Source organism: Artemia franciscana, chromosome 6 (genome assembly GCF_032884065.1).
Source record: "Artemia franciscana chromosome 6, ASM3288406v1, whole genome shotgun sequence".
Classification (NCBI taxonomy): domain Eukaryota; kingdom Metazoa; phylum Arthropoda; class Branchiopoda; order Anostraca; family Artemiidae; genus Artemia; species Artemia franciscana.
Window position 1 is genome coordinate 11,196,201 of NC_088868.1, and position 12,159 is coordinate 11,208,359.

Below are 12,159 nucleotides of genomic sequence, written 5' to 3' on the forward strand. Positions count from 1 at the left end.
CACTAAATTATGATTTTCGTGGAAAAGATGTTGCAATTGGGAAACGATTGTCCTTTCAACGCTGGGAGAAATTTCGCAACGTGTATTCAATTCAGAATTTCTATCACTGATGAAGTACATTTGTAAAATTTATGATTCTCGCCTGAGAATGGTAGAAGGGACCCTGCTCTATGATAAATTTGCCCTTTTACTTTGAAAGTAGGCATAAATTGATCTTGATTTTCGATTTGGGCACCAAACGACGTCATTTGGAAACATGAGTTATATTTTCTGATGTTTGATAAAAAAAACGCTTAGATTCTGACGTAGTTCCAGTAAGCAAAGTCTTCAATGGCTCTGGGGGTGCAGCCAGTAGAGGAAGTTTAACTTTCCCTGAGGCGCAACACATTCCCATTGTTTCACCATTAAATTTCAAGGCCTTGCAGTAGGGACAAATTTTAGACATAGTCCCGATTTGAACACATCTACTATAATCATTGACTGGGCTCTACCTGAATGCCATGCGATAATTTTCACGTTGCTCTTGTGATTCCTCGGCACGCTTTCTTTTGGCATTATCTCTTGAAGCCGCAAGCCTGTTTTCACGTTGCTCTTGTGATTCCCCGACACGCCTTCTTTTTTCACTTTCTCTTTTAGCAGCAAGTCTGGTTTGGCGTTGCTCTGGTAGTTTCTCGACACGCCTTCGTTGATGTAAATTGCACATTCCTTATCTAGCATTATCTCTTGAAGCCGCAAGCCTGTTTTCACGTTGCTCTTGTGATTCCTCGACACGCCTTCTTTTTTTACTTTCTCTTTCAGCAGCAAGTCTGGTTTCGCGTTGCTCTGGTAGTTCCTCGACACGCCTTCGTTGACGTAAATTGCACATTCCTAATCTGGCCCTTTCTCTTTGAACCGCAAGCCTGGTTTTGCTTTTTGGTAACATTCTATAACATTGACAGTTAGAAAAATCTTCACGTGCCAAGCTTGCTAAAGCTCAACAATTTATAATAAACCTCAAAATTTTAACTATCTTTTTCAAGGTTTTCAAATTACATTAATCTATTGTCAAAATATTTCGAAATATTTATGCAATTCCCAGTTTTTACATTTAAACCGTCAACACAAAAATACATACAACTTATTTTTATATATATAGAAGATATAATCTGGCGTAACAGACAAAGTGTAACAGACATAACACACAAACAACTTATTTTTATATAGATAGATAGATGACAACTTTCTGACTAACAGTAACTCCACTGACATATGGACCACTGGTGTACGGAGACCCCATACAGCTAGACTGTTGTACCCCATACCAGGTTTGTTAAACTTATATCCCATGATTAGGCCATGCTAAAGCTGTTTTAAATCAGCTCGAGAGCTGGATAATCATAAACAAAATGAAAATAAAACAAATTTTATTGTTAAGATTTTATTCCCAAATATATATTGACATATAATAAAAAGGGCATACTAATAACTATAATGCTTGTTCTTTCTCTCTGCTTTTTGATAATAGCATCCAACAGTTCATGGTAACAAACTATAAATAAGGAACATCTCGAGCTAATAATAATCAAAAGCCTAAAACAAGGAATTTTAATAACAATTCGGTACATTAAAAGAATTGGGTTTTTATGGTTATTTCCAAAAAAGTATATGGAATTTATTAATTTCTATGCTACCCATCAGAATCTCCGAGTCTGAAAAAATTTGCCTAATTCTAGAAAAAGGAGGGAAACACCCTCAACAATCAAGCGATCTTAATAGAAAAAATCACATGATTAAATTCAGCATATCAGAAAACTAGCATAGAGGTCTCAAGCCAATATCTTCAAAAATATGAAATTTTGCTTTTTTTTTCCAGAAGAAGCGTCACGGGGTGTGTTTATTTATTGTTGTTGTCCTCATGGGTAATCGTATCGAACCAACGGTAGACGATCATTGTAATTCAAATGAAAATTGTATAAACTTTGAAAGTAGTGAAAGTAGGTTAGATACATAATTAAATTCTGAATCATAATTAAGTTCCGTGAAATTCCACTTCCTAGAGGACTGCATTAATATTATAAATTCTGAAACTTTACAGGAAATGGCAGATTAAAATAGGTCAGTTCCTGTCACATGCTTCGATGTTTATTTCCTTGATTTAGTCAATATAAGCCACCGTTTTAGAATGCTTTATTCAGTTCTTATTCTGTTTCTACTCCGCAAAAGCGGGCAGGGGCTCAAATCCCTCTTCTGACACCAAGAGAAGTAGTAGAAAAGACTCTACAGAGTGCTGCAGCGGTTTTCACCGGAGAGGATAGAGTTCTTACCATACTCTGGATTTCGGTCTGCGGTTGTGTCGTGAGTTTGTTTACCTTCCAATTTCGGTGGACTTCGCCATTGTCAGCTGTGGTTGTGGCGTGGAGACTCTCCGCTGAAAGCTGTTTCGTTTCGTGAAAGTCGTTCCAGTTTATCCGTTCCAATTCTTCCAGTTTCGCCGTTCCAGTTCTTCCAGTTTCGTCGTTCCAGTTCCAGGTTCCCGCTTCAGAATCCAGTTTTAGAGAATAAAAAAGTAAAGAACGTCAAAGGACACTTTATGATTGTAAGTCATGCATTTTAAGTTCACACGCGAGCAGGAAATCTGTTAGGAGTGCTTAGTTGCTTTGTTTTTACAGCTTTAACTTAACCAATTTCTTTTAGTTATGAGCGCAATTCCAATTTTAGATCCTTCTGATCCTGAATTTGATAGCGATATTGCTTTATTATTTTTGAATGATAAAAAAATTAAAGGTCTAAAAGCCCATTTGAATTTTGATTCTTCAAGTCGGGATTATAATACGAATTCTGTAGTAAAATTTTTGAAAAGTGTGGGTAATTTAATGGTCAAAAAAAGTGCCAGGATAAATATGGGAGATATTTCGGGGGTTAATATAACCGATATATCTATGGAGGGCAACATCAACCAGGGTAATATGAATCAAATAGATATTGGGTCAGTAAGGGATCCCCTACTGAAAACGCACTTCTTGAAAAAAGCAGGAATTTTATCAGCAACCGTAGATGCTGATTTTAGACAGGACAGATTAAAGGACTCAGAATTGGACTGACGTAAAACGTGACCAGGGAAGAGGTAGATTTTTTATATAGGATGTAAGGGTTAGATTAACATTTTAGACAGACATTTTAGTGGAAATAAATATTATGAGAAATTTATTATTAGGCACTGACGTAGCAAGGCGTTGTGTTGAGAGAGATAAGGCTGGTGAAGGGGCGGACTGCGGTCGACCGAGGGACCAGGAATATCTGGAAAGGGCTGACATGGTGGAAAGGAGCTCCACACATGGGATATATGCCGACAGGTCGAGAAAGAGTTCCTTACCTGGCGAGAAAAGAGTAGATAGCGGTTAGTTGTCTTGGCTGTTAAGTGTTTTTGACGGCCTGTTTCTGAGTAATGGTTTCCTTTATTGTTATCCGCTAGTAGGCGTTGGCAAGGACAAAGGGATCCCTAGAACAGCTAAATTAGTCTTGCCAAGTGTCCTAGTAGACTTGGCAAACTGGCTCATGATCACTTACTCATTGGTGGTCAAATGTCTATGGAGAAAACATTAGACCGAGTGAGCCGTATTTTTATGTTTGAAAGAATGAGCACTAAAGATCGAGAGTATTGCGAAAATTGTAATTTGTGTTTGCGTAGAAATAAAATGCATATGTCAAACCAATGTTAGGAAAAGAAGCAATTAGCCTCCAGGTTATTACAGAGAGTAGTGAAAATTAATATTATAGAGATAAGCAGAGTAAGCCTAATATAGAGATTAGTAAGGGATGGATATGGTATTTCAGTATAAATCGTGTTGGGAATAGAACTCACAGTTAAAAATGAGGATGTATATAGATTTTGTGCTGATTAACTAGACAGAAAAAACACTTTCTTTGAGATGGGAATATAGAAAGAATATAGAAAGATACAGTTTGACAGCAAGAAATCGTGTATTTTGGGAGCAGGTACACTACATCATATCTTGGTTAGGCTTGGTCCTAATTTGAAAAACGATCAGAAAGTGAATAAAAATAACATTTTTTTTTTCAATTGAGAGCTAGGAGTAACATTTAAATTTAAACAGACAGAAGTTATTCTCTATATGAGGAGGGCTACCCCCTCCTCAACACCTCACTCTTTTTGCTAAGGTATGACTTTTTGTCACAATCCTTTGAAACGACTGCTCAAACAATGAGTTAAATTTGAACGAGAACCATTTTAAAGAACTTCAAGACTGTTTAGCATAACAGGCGAGGGTCAAGGACAGGGCAGCCCCCTTGATTTACGGATTAATCTCTGTTCCTTTTAAGTTTTAATGCTGTTCCTTACTTTCAGTTGAAAAAATTAGTTTTTTTTTATAATTTGATACTAGCTAAACGCACAGATTCTATCACACTAGCTTATAACCCAACTGAAGAATTTGGTAGCTTTTAACAGGTTTTTAAACAGGTTTTAAATCTTTCACGAGCTATGCTATTTCATGATTGGTAACTTTTTAATCAACAGAATTTTAAATACTTGATTACACCTGTTGGGTGTGTTGGGTAGTCGATTCTTCCTGCCAAATGTTTTCTGAGCCGAGTACACAATTTGCCTTGCAACTATTGATAAATTGATAGTTTCTCAACTTAATTTGTCTAGGCTGACCATTCGGGGTGACTGAATACCTTTTTTCATGTAAAAAGTTGTCTCTTTATCAGAGCGTAACATTCGCAGGTGTTAACAAATGGCAGGTCATGGGTAGCCAATCTGGAAGATAAGGTACAATAAAATCTACCATAGGAGGATTACTCAATATTGAAAATTATATAGTGACAAAGAGGGCTAAGGTGGAGATATTTTTATTATTATTATACGGAAAAAACAAAGAAAGATAAAGTAATGAAGTTATGGTATTGTCCTTCAGGTGGAGATTTTATTTTCGGGTCGCAAGCCGGCCAATGCGCTTTGTTCAAATTTGATATAGAGTATTTATCCCAGACTTGCATCGGGAAGGGGGACAATATAGCCCGTCCTGGTGAGCAAATCAGAAAGCGCTGATAATTCCAAGTGTTCAGGTCTAGAAGTGTATCTTTCTCTGTCTCCTCTGAAATTTTTAAATGAACTTAGGTTTTCCCATGTTTTCTTATTTTCTTTTCAGTTGGCTCAAGTTTTCTTGGAACAGATTTAGCTTTCAACGGCCAAGTATCCGGTTTACCAAGCCAAAAAAGAAACTGTTATCTCAGCTCTTCCCTTTCGAACAGTTCTTGAAGTATACCATGGGTTTCCACTGGAATTATCACAAAAACAGGGGTGTCATGTAGGCGGGATGGACAAGGGGATATTACCCCAACTAATTTAGAAAAATACCCTTTTTGATATTTTATTTTTAAAATGGAAAAAAGAAAAAACATTTTGATTTTTTTGTATCTTATAAAATAACTAAAAAAAAACTTTGCTCCCCTTAACTCACCGTTTCAAGAATCGGCCTCCCTGCATGCAAAGAAGAAAATCAGTGACTTGACATTGGCTATTTCCATAAAACCCAGAAAAGTATCGTAGGAAAAATAGCAAAAGGCAAGAACCCCTTATTAAAGTTTGCTTAATATATTTTTTTTTTTTTTTTTAGATGTATAACTTGAATCAAAATTATCAATGGTAAGAATCAATTAACCATTAAGGCTACCAGTTTTTGCAAGCCTTTTGATACTTACTACCGCTCCCCCAAAACGAAACTAAATTTCCACATCTGCTCTATTCTTCACTCCCTCCCTATGTTTTAAACATTCTATAGGTTCGTACTGCCTCTTCTAGCACAGAAATGAAAATCTATGCCGTTTAAGTGGCTATTAAAACTTCAAAAATTAGTAAAAGCAGTATATTAGCAAAAGCAGAATTTAGTTTTGACATTTTTTTTATTAGCGATATTTCTTATTACGGACAATGTTAATTGTCCCTTAAAACGACGAGAGTGCATAAAGATGGAATAAATAAGAATCATCAGGTGAATCTTTCACCTTTAAGATTACTTGGTGATTACTTGACAAAGATTTACTTGGCGAATCTTTCAAAAAATTTGTCACGTTGACTTTGATGTAGTCCAAAATTCAGCAGGACCGTAAATTCCGATCAACTGCCTGATTTTGGACCAATAGAAACTTTGCACAAAATCTGTGGGCCAGATGTTCTATTCGTCAGCGCACGTAAAGCTGTTCCCAAAACGGGGAAGAATGAAAACATGTGGAAGATCAAGTGAGTCCTAGAATCGGTCTAGTGTACGCGCCTCTTGTATAGCACTTTCCAACAAGTAAAAAGTTAAAATACCTTTCAGAACTTTTTAACAAGAAATTCAAGCATTTGAAGAGTAACACTGTATCGGGCAGGGGGACAATATAGCCCGTCCTGGTGACCAAATCAGAAAGCTCGGATAATTCCCAGAGTTCATGTCTAGAAATGTATCTTTCTCTGTCTCCTCTGAAATTTTTAAACGGACTTTGGATTTTACATGTTTCCTGATTTTTTTTTTTATTCTTTTTTTTAGCTGGCTCAAGTTTTTTTTAAAACAGATATAGCTTTCAACGGCCAAGTATCCGATTTACCAAGCCAAAAAAAAAACTGTTGTCTCCGTTCTTCAATTTTGAATGACTTTGAAGTATTTCATCGGTTTCCGCTGGAATTATCACAAAAACAGGGGCGCCAAATAGTCAAAATACCTAAAAGTTAAAATACCTTTCAGAACTTTTTAACAAGAAACCCTAGCATTTTGAGGAGTAACACTGGTGTTGATTTAAAGGTGGATAAACTCATTACTTGTAAATGAGGATACAATTTGATTTTTTACTTTTAGCTTGTATAGCAGATTGAGATGGGCCAAAAATAAGAATATCCCTCTTAGATTCGTTGAACGACTAGCCTATTTTGTCATATTTGTAACGAAGCACAGGAAAGTTTTTCTCAATTAATGGAAACATTCGGATATATTGAAAGATTATCAGCCATATTAAGCAAAGAGATGACAAGACAAATTACAAAACTCCCTATTTTTTTACCTTAATCTATTACCTTGTTTTTTTACTGTATGCTTTGATGGTTTTGTGAGACTTGGCTGGTATGGGCTTGGTTCTTCAAATGGTACTCGCAATATAACAACCATTCGCAGGTCCACTGCGAATGGTCGAAGTCCACGCGAAGTCCACTGCGAATCCACGCGAAGTCCACTGTTGTCCACAGACGACTGTGACTCTGAGTCACAAGCGACTCAGAATATCTTCAGAACAGACATGAAATTAAACTCTCTAAGACCGAGTCCACTGGCGGATCCGGGGGAGCAGGGAGCATTCACCCTCTCGTCAATACCTCGTTCTTTACATTGAAGCTTGAATTTTGTCCCAAATATTTAAGAATGACCCCTGAATCACAAAGGCCTTAGAATAAATAGTTGAAACAAATAAAAAGACTTTAGCGTAAAGAGCAAAGTATTATGGAGGAGACGAACCCCCTTATATACGTAATATTTTATGTTCCTTATGCGTTTTAATGCTACTCATTACTTCCAGTTGAAAAAAAAATTTCTCATTGTTTTTTTTTTTAAATAATACTAGAAAATCCTGCGCCCACCCTTCATGGAAATTCTCTTCCCTCATGAAAAATTCCTCCACGGTAAGATCATCCCAGTTGACCTCCTCCCCGCGACTCTCCCCCACCCTATAGCGAAAAAGTCCCACTGAAAACGTCTGTACACTTCATAATTAACAATTACTACATGTAAACAATGGTCAAAGTTTGTAACTTGCAGCCCCTCCCCCGGGAACTAGGGGATTAATTCAACCCCAAAGACATAGTTATTAGCTTTTCGACTAAGCTGAACAGAATGGCTATCTCAAAATTTTGATCCGGTGACTTTGGGGAAAAAATGTGCGTGGGATTAGGTCTAGGTGCCCTCCAGTTTTTTTGTTCACTTAAAAAGGGAATTAGAAATTTCAATTTCCGTCAAAATGAGCCCCATTGAGAAATTCTAGGACAAATGGGTCTATACGGTCACCCCTGGGAAAAAAAAAAACGTATCCGTGATCTGTTTTCTGGCAAAAAATACAAAATTCCACCTTTTTGTTTATAGAAACTTTACACTTCTACAATAGGGTTCTCTGATACGCTTAATCTGATGGTTTGATTTTCGTTAATAGTCTATTACTTTTAGGGGGTGTTTCCCCCTATTTTCTAAAATAAGACAAATTATCTCAGGCTCGTAACTTTTGATGGGTAAGACTCAACTTCATGAAACTTATGTATTTAAAATCAGCATTAAAATGCGATTTTCACTTTTGGTACAGCATCAGTAGAACTGTTGATCTGCTGTCACTAAGTGTGGGCCTTTTTTTTAAAGAGAAGAGGGCGCAACTACAGACAATGCTCCCTACACCTAAATGTATAAATACACTTGAACTCCAAAACGAAGGGGTACTTGTATCATATACGTCATACCTAATGTTCTTCTAATATGTTTCTCTGATACTCAAACCTAATGGAATATACCAGAGTAAGATAAAAATTTTAATATTTTAGAAACAAATTTGGGCAATATATTTGCACATTAGAGGGGAGTAAAGTATAGCGGGTTTGCATACGGGGGAACTTTTACAGGGAAAAAATACGGGGAAATTTTCAATGTAAATTGTTAGAGGGGAGGGGGAGCATTTTGGCTTAACTTTAAAGTACATCAGATATTAAATAAAAAATTAAGTTGTTTCAATTGGGGGGGATTGGTGGGGGTAAGTATAACGGTTATGCATGCCTGATGTGTTAGGCACAATTATTCTGCTTATTATGCAATAAGAATTGTTTGGAGGGAGAATTTATGCTTTGGTGGAAAATTACGGAGAAATTTTCTATGCTAATTGTTACAGGGAAGGAGGAGCATTTTGGCCTAGCTCTGAAGTACATCGGATATTAAATAGAAAATTAAGTTCTTTCGCATTAGGGGGGAGTGGTGGGGATAAGTGTAGCGGTTCTGCATGCCTAATGTTTTAGACACAATTATTCTTTTTATTATGTAGTATGAATTGCTTTCTAACCTCAAACTGTCCGGATATTTTACCCCCACCTTCTAATGTGCAAATATATAGCCCAAATTATGTATTTTTCACCTATTCTGTCACTTCTCTTTGCTTGTCTCAGGCTAAGCTGAAAGAAACTAACGATCAAAAAACCGAATCTATAATGCGTCAATGAATGAACAATTTGAGCAGTAGGACATTTATTATACAAGTACCAACGAGGAATTTTTTTTCTTTTTTTTTCCTTCCTTTCATTTTTACATTAGAGCAATTTAATTTTCTTTAGATGTATGAGTACCATTACGTTAACTCAGGTTTGTATCTTCAGTTTTTAGCGAGAAGAAAGCGAAGTTCGGCACTCTTAAACGAAAGCACGTCCATGCACAACATAGTCCCAATACGACAAGAAAAATGACATTATGTTTGCAAAATGACAAAATGACATTTTGTCATTTTGCAAAATGACATTCAAAAATGACATGATGTTTGCAAAGGATGGAGCCAAATTTGATTTGCTTTCGTCAAAATTAAGTTTATTGATTCCAGTTTTAAGAGTGTTATCATTTACTGTAAGGCCATTTTTTTCTCTTTTAGCCCAAGGAAGACCTTGATGACACCAACAATGTTATCATTCCTTACTATTTTATATAGCTCAATCTCCCTACCCCCGAAGAAAAATCCTTGATACGGCCCTGCCTTAAATTAAGTGTAAGATATTTGTAAGCATGGTCGGAGATTGTCAAACAGTTCGTGGTAATGAACTGTAGTAAGGAGCGACCCGGCTCCATAGTAACCGAAACTCTAAAAAATGGAATTTTTATACAAATAGTTACATCAAAAGAATTGCATAGTAATGCTCAATTTAAATATTTTAAGTTTAGTCTTACCCATCAAAAGTTACGAGCCTAACAAAATTTTCCTTATTTAGAAAATAGGAGAAACGCCCCCTAAAAGTCATAGAATCTTAACCATCAGATTCAGCGTATCGGAGAACCCTTTAGTAGAAGTTTCAAGCTCCTGTCTACAAAAATGTGGAATTTGTATTTTTTGCCAGAAAACAGATCACGGATGCGTGTTTCTTTGTTTGTTTGTTTTTTTTCCAGCGGTGATCGTAACGACCAAGTAGTCCTAGAATGTCACGAGAGGGCTCATTCTACCGAAAATTAAAAGTTCGAGTGCCCCTTTTAAGCGACCAAAAATATTGGAGGGCACTTAGGCCTCCTCCCACGCACATTTTTCCCCAAAGTCACCAGATCAAAATTTTGAGGTAGCCATTCAGTTCAACTTAGTCGAAAACTTGATAACTTTGTCTTTCGGGGGAGGGGCTGCAAGTTACAAACTGTGACCATTGTTTACATGCAGCAATTGTTATTATGAAGTGTACTGACGTTTTCAGGGGACGTTTTCGCGTTGGGGTAGGGATGGGTAGGGGGGATTACATGGGAGGATCTTTCCATCGAGGAACTTATCATAAGGGAAGAGAATTTCCATAAAGGGGGCGCAGGATTTTCTAGCATTATTATACAAAAAAACAATGAGAAAAAAGTCAACTGGAAGTAATGAGAAGCATTAAAAGTTAAAACGAACAGAAAATATTATGTGTATTAGGCGGTTTGTCTCCTTCACAATACCTTGCTCTTTACTCTAAAGTATTTTTAGTAATTTTCACTGTTTATTCTAGGCCTTTGCGATTCATGGGTCATTCTCAAAGAATTGGGACAAAATTCAAGCTCTAGTATAAAGAGCGAGTTATTGATGAGGGGGCGAACCCCCTCATATACGTAATAAAAATAAACAAATATAGAAGTTTATTACTTATGTTAATTTGTAAGTTACGTATATTTATTACTAACAAAAACGTTCGTAAAAAATAAAATTTCTAGTTGCATTTTTAAGTAACCAAGAACTGGGGGGCAACTAGGCTTCCTCCTACACCCCTTTGTTTTATCAAAATCGTCCGATAAAAACTATGAGAAAGCTATTTACCAAAAACAGAACGTTCAGAAATTAAATTTAAAAAAACAAACAAGTTTTTTAATTGCAAGTAAGGAGCGAAATTAAAACTAAAAACGACCAGAAATTGTTCCGTATATGAAAGGGTTTGTCCCCTCCTCAACGCCTCGCTCTTTACGCTAAAGTGTTTTATTGTTTTAAAAAGTAGAGTTGTGACAAAGAGTCAAACTTTAGCGTAAAGAGCGTTACGTTGAGGAGGGGAAACCCCCTTTCATATACGAAACAGTTTCTGTTCGTTTTAAGTTTTAACGTTGCTCTTTACTTGCAGTTAAAATTTTTTTTTTATTTTATGACATTTGAAGTTGCGTAAGTCAATGCGACCTGGCTTAATTCACCTGGTGAAGCAAATACGTAGTTTTCCTCGTCCAAGAGTTTCATAAACAATCCATTTCTGTTTTTATATTCAATAGGTAGTTGAAATGTTACAAGTAAGCTACTTGTAAATGAACCTAAAACTTCCAAATGACCTTGATGTTTAACAAGTTGTGAAGGAAATGAGTTACTTTGTGACAACATAATAGAGTGGAATAAGTCATTAATTTTCTAAGCAAATTTACGAATTTGCGCCGAAATTTCAAAATTTTGTGGATTTTATTCATTCTTAGGTCTTGTTTGCAGAGACAATATTTCAAGATTTGTTTTGATATCCTGTGTAGCACTTTTTGTCGACAAACTAAATATATCCAAGGATTAATCCTACTGAACAAAGAAGGTCTCAATTTTCTTTTGAGGTTGTAGATGAAGTCAACAAATACTGAAAACCTTTTATTTTTTCAAAAGTAATGACAACTCATCATTTGTAATCCTTTGTTTGACTGACAATTAATCATGAAAGTTTTGTCAAAACTTTTCGAATAATGTATCCCGTTGTGGAAATTAATTTCTACAGATTGTAACTTCAAATTATTCAGTTAGCCACGGATTTTTACGGATTGCTACCTCAATTTCTTCAGTTAGCCTTTCGATTTTGAAAAATTGATTGAAGTTCTATTTATTCATCCTCGTTTCAGAGGCTTATAACAGGAAATCACAATTAACAGAAGTACTGCACGAGAGGAACTACTTGTAACACCAGAAATTCATAACACCAGAACACCATATAAC

At 36.1% G+C, this 12,159-nt stretch overlaps 1 long non-coding RNA gene across 3 annotated transcripts in view; it reads left to right on the plus strand.

Annotated features, from left to right (window-relative positions):
* Positions 1-12,159, plus strand: part of LOC136028043 (uncharacterized) — a 53,903-nt gene that overhangs the window by 22,734 nt on the left and 19,010 nt on the right. Inside the window, exon 2 of one of the 3 annotated variants that reach the window (XR_010617720.1) lies at positions 2,075-2,575. The exons of 1 other annotated variant lie outside the window; for it this stretch is intronic. This is a non-coding gene — a long non-coding RNA (uncharacterized LOC136028043). The remainder of the gene's footprint in view (positions 1-2,074; positions 2,576-12,159) is intronic. One more of the 3 variants, XR_010617722.1, reaches the window with a different exon arrangement.